At 38.4% G+C, this 5,416-nt stretch overlaps 1 non-coding gene across 1 annotated transcript; it reads left to right on the forward strand.

Moving 5' to 3' along the window:
- Positions 1-3,383: 3,383 nt before the first annotated feature.
- On the forward strand, positions 3,384-3,490 carry LOC116871405. Its single transcript, XR_004383379.1, has one exon. It is a non-coding gene; the product is annotated as a U6 spliceosomal RNA (small nuclear RNA).
- The last annotated feature ends 1,926 nt before the right edge of the window (positions 3,491-5,416 follow it).

Consider the following 5,416-nt stretch of genomic DNA (forward strand, 5'->3'; position numbering starts at 1 on the left):
CCTCCAGGCTACACCAGCCACGATAACACCACCAAATATAATAGCTAATATTTGTCGAGGCCATTCATTTCTGTGGATGGTACAAGATACACATCAAAGTTTGTTTTTTGAAATAGGGATAGCTGATTTTTCTAGCACCATTTCTCGAAAATATGATCCTTTCTCCCCTGAATTGCCTTTGTACTTTTGTCAAAAATAGATAGTCTTTAACATGTGGGTCTGTTCCTGCATTCCCCATTCCGTTCCACTGGTCTCTTTGTCTTTCTGATGTGATAGATACCACACTGTCTCAATTATTGTAGCTTTATACTAGGTCTTAAGTTAGTCCTTCAACTTTTATCTTTCTTAAAGCCATTTTGGCTATTCTTTGCATTTTCATAAGAATTTTAGAATTAATTTGCCAACTTCTGAAAACTGGTTTTGAGATTAAATTGGAATTATATTGAATCTATAGGTCAATTTAAAGAAAATTGATATTTTGACAATAATGGGTCTTTCAACCCATGGAGATAGTATGTCTCTCCTTCTACTTAAGTCATTTCTAATTCCTCTCAGAAACATTTTATAGTTTTCAGGATAGAGGTTCTGGGCTTTTTAAAAAGGATTTTGTTTATTTATTTGACATAGAGTTACATAGCAAGAGAGGGAACACAAGCAGGAGGAGTAGAAGAGGGAGAAGGAGGCTTCTGCCCAGCAGGGAGCCTGATGGAGGGCTCAAACCCAGGACCCTGGGGATCATGACCTGACCTGAAGGCAGACACTTAATGCCTGAGCCACCCAGGTGCCCCATGAGCCACGAAGGTGCCCCGGTTTTGGACATCTTTTGTCAGGTTTATTGACTTTCTCATTTTGATTTTCTGATAATTCATTGCCAGTATATAGAAATGTAATTGATTTCCTTCAAGTTATTTGATAGCATTATAAAAATCTTTTATGGGGTGCCTGGGTGGCTCAGTCAGTTAAGCGTCTGCCTTTGACTCAGATCATGATCCCAGGGTCCTGGGGTCAAGCCCAGCATGAACTCTCTGTTCAGCAGAGAGCCTGCTTCTCCCTCTGCCTTTACTCCCTCCCCCCACTGTGTCTCTCATGAATAAATAAATTAAATATTTTTTTTAAATTTACAAAAAAACCCTTTTCTCTTCTTATTTACTTTCTGTCTACTTCTTCCATTATTGTGAGAATGATATGGAACTATTCTACTATAACTGTGGATTTGCTTAGTTCTCTTTGCAGTTCTATCCACTTTTGCTTTATTTTGGTGCATAAATGTTTAGGGCTCTTTATTTTCTCTTGAGAAATTGACCCCTTTATCATTATGAAACATCCCTGGTAATATTCTTTGCTCTGAAATTTCCTCTAATAGTAACATAGCCACTCCATCATTTTCTTGATTATTGTTATCATGATACATCATTTTCTATCCTTTTAACCTATTTGTGTCAATATTTAAAGTGAATTTCTTTTTTAAAATTTTATTTTTTCAGTATTCCACGATTCATTGTTTATGCACCACACCCAGTTCTTCATGCAATACGTGCCCTCCTTAATACCCATCACCAGGCTCACCTAACCCCCACCCCCCGCCCTACAAAACCCTCAGTTTGTTTCACAGAGTCCACAGTCTCTCATGGTTCATCTCCCCCTCTGATTTCCCCCAATTCACTTTTTCTTTCCTTCTCCTAATGTCCTCTGTGTTATTCCACAAGTAAGTGAAACCATAGAATAATTGACTCTCTCTGCTTGACTTATTTCACTCAGCATAATCTCCTTGAGTCCCTCCCATGTTGATACAAAAGTTGGGTATTTATCCTTTCTGATGAAGGCGTAATATTCCATTGTATATATGGACCATATCTTCTTTATCCGTTCATCTGTTGAAGGGCATCTTGGCTTTTTCCACAGTTTGGCGACTATGGTCATTGCTGCTATGAACATTGGGGTACGTATGGCCCTTCTTTTCACTACGTCTGTATTTTTGGGATAAATACCCAGTAGTGCAATTGAAGGGTCATAAGGTAGCTCTATTGTTAATTTCTTAAGGAATCTCCACACTGTTTTCGAAGGGGCTACACCAACTTGCATTCCCACCAACAGTGTAAGAGGGTTCCACTTTTTCCATATCCTCTCAAACAGTTGCTGTTTACTGTCTTGTTGATTTTGGCCATTCTAACTGATGTAAGGTGGTATCTCAATGTGGTTTTGATTTGAATCTCCCTGATGGCTAATGATGATGAACACTTTTTCATGTGTCTGTTAGCCATTTGTATGTCATCTTTGGAGAAGTGTCTGCTCATGTCTTCTGCCCATTTTTTGACATGTTTATCTCTTTTTTGAGTGTTGAGTTTGAGGAGTTTTTTATAGATCTTGGATATCAGCACTTTGTCTGTAGTGTCATTTGTGAATATCTTCTCCCATTCTGTGGGTTGCCTCTTTGTTTTGTTGACTGTTTCCTTTGCTGTGCAGAGCTTTGATCTTGATGAAGTCCCAAAAGTTCATTTTTGCTTTTGTTTCCTTTGCCTTAAAGTGAATTTCTTGTGAGCAAGAATCTTGCTTTTTTATCTAATCTAATCTGGTTTTTTTTTTAGATTTTTATCTAATCTGACTACCTGTACATTTAATGTGGGCATTTAGACCATTTACATTTAACATGATTTTTTTTTTGAAGTTTTATACCTTTATTTGACAATCAGCAATCAGTTCTCATCCACATTAACTCTTCAGATTTTTGAAAGTGGTGACTGGTACATAGGTAACCAATGTGTAGAGCTTGTTGGTGAATCTTTAACCTCATTACATTTTCTGGACGACCATATGGATACAATATGCACCATTCCTTATTTCTTTGACACAGACAGCTTTGGTGAGCCTGGTGTCAATGTAAACATCTGGAGTTCCCATCTCTTTCATGGCAAATTTCTGGATCTCTTTGAGTGCCCGGGGGGCACACTTCTTGAAACCCACTCCATGGATGTACTTGTAAATGTCAGTGTGTTCCCTGATCCCTACCTCATGGACAGCCCTTCTCACCACCCTTCTTTGCAAGAGCCATTTGGTCAGGCCCTGGTTGGAAAGCAGATTTAATTATTAATTAATATTTGATTATTAATTTGGTTAGCTTTTTACCCATAAGCTTGCTCTTTGTTTTCTGTTTTTTTACCTCTGTTCTCCATTCAATTTTTCTTCTTTTTCTGCCTTCTTCATGAATAACTGATTATTTTCCTGATTCCATTTAATCTTTTTTTGTTGCCCTAAGATCTTTAGCTTTTTGTCTTGGTATTTTAGTGGTCACTTTAGGGTTTATACTATATATTCTTACTTAACACCGTATTTCTCCAAGTGGTATTATATCACTGCACATTCAATGTAAGAATTCTGTAAGAGTAGTGTTCGCTTTGGCAACACATACACTAAAATTGGAAGCATATAGACAAGATTAGCAAGGCCCCTGTGTAAGGATGACATGCAAATTTGTGAAGTGTTCTACATTTTTTAAAAATTTTGTTTAGCCATGTACAGAAAATATGCTTATGACACAATTTGCTTCGAATTTGTTCCAAGTTGTATATTTGTTTTCCAGTAAAAAAGTTTACAATTTACACCCCCCCCCAAAAAAAAAGAATTCTGTAGTAGTATACTTCTATTTCTCCCCTCTAGGGCTTTATGCTATGGTGATCGTATGTTCCACTTCTCCATATGTTATAAACCCAACACTAACTTGCTGTCATTAGTCTTCAAATATTCAATATACAAAGATGCAAATAGTAACGGAAACTATTTTATGCTAACCTGAGTAATTTCTCTTTCCAGCGCTCTTCATTTCTTTGTGAGATCCAACCCATATCATTTCTCTTCCACACAAATGATATCTAACATCCCTCATGGCACCAGTCTGCTGGTGACTTACTCCTTCAGGACAGAAAAAAATTTTTGAAAAAAAAAATTCTAAATTTGTTGGAAAGTATAAACCCACAGGTCCAAGAAGCTCAACAAATCACAAGCACAAAAGATATAGAAAAAACTACACTAGGTCACATCATGATCAAAGTTCTAGAAGGCAATGGTGAAGAGAAAGCTTTGAAACTATCTGGAGGGAAAAGAAAGACACATTATGCAGAGGAACAAAAATAAGGATGTCAGTGTATTTTCCCTCAGAAACAATTCAAGTGAGGAAACAGTAGAGAAATGTTTTAAAACACTGGGGGAAAACCCTCTTAGACTAAAATTTTAAGCTCAAAAGAATATCTCTCAAGAACAAAAGCCTTTTTTTAACATGTAAAATATGAAATATTCATGGGATTTGCCCTTTCAATCCTATCTTTCAGGAATCATTGTGTCTTCTTTGCTTGATGGCTGTCTGAAAAGTCATTGTTTCATATATTTTTGTACAGTTTTTTAATTGTTCTGCATAGAAGGGTAAATCTGGTCCCTATGACTCCATCTTGGCCAGAAGTGGAAATCATAGCTGTAATTTACTAGGTATTTGTGTGATTTTTCTCCTGCCATAGCCCACGTTCCAGGATGGAAGGGACCATACATACCTGTTTTTACTCTGGGCTGTATCTTCAGCACTTGGCAGAGTGTCTGCACACAGTAGGTTCCAACAATTAAATTCTCTAAACTTCTATGTGGTTGTACTTGGTTTAGTGAATCCCAGGGCTGTTCCATAATTCTCCATGATCTGGAAGATACTTTAGAAGATCCAAATTAAAATAGGAAAAGAGCCATACACCAAGATCAAGGTTGAGAAAGGTCAAAGGAGGAGAAATAAGGCCCAGGAAGGCAGAAAGCCAGAAAAGACAGAAGGAACCCACATCTTTCCCCTCCACACAGCCAGCCTCACCCCAATTCCCCAAAACACTCCCCTTGCACCTATCCCTGGTATGGCCAGCCATTTCCCACCCACCCTGTCCATACCCACATATTCTCCACTTCTTCCCTTAGTTATAGAACCTCAAGTTCAACTGCATAAAATAAAAACTACATTTTCCAGCTTCCCCTGCAGCATAGTGCAGCCATGGGACTGACTTCTGCCAATGATATGTAAGTATTCCTACGTGCCAGTCCCAGGCTATATCCGTAAAGGGAAAGGTCATACTTTGCATGACCTCTTACTCTCCCTTCCTACTGGAGGGGATGTGAATGGGAGTTGAGCCTTATTTCATAAAATTAATAAGGCCAACAAATGAGGAATGACAAGACAAAGGTGGAAGCAGGCTGGATCCCCAGACTGTGGAGCCACCTCACGAGGTCCCAGTAGCCAACTCTAGAACTAGTGTGTGAGGGAATAATGGGATTCTGTCTTGCATAAGCCACTATTATGTGGAGTCCTAGTGTGTGACTTTCAATAGTGCTCAGAACCAGGCACTTGGCTGTTTTTTGGGAAAGGCGAATTACTCAGAAAAGCCTATGTCCAGGA

This window comes from Lontra canadensis, unplaced genomic scaffold, assembly GCF_010015895.1.
Source record: "Lontra canadensis isolate GAN:19392208 unplaced genomic scaffold, GSC_riverotter_1.0 scaffold25, whole genome shotgun sequence".
Taxonomy (NCBI): Eukaryota; Metazoa; Chordata; class Mammalia; order Carnivora; family Mustelidae; genus Lontra; species Lontra canadensis.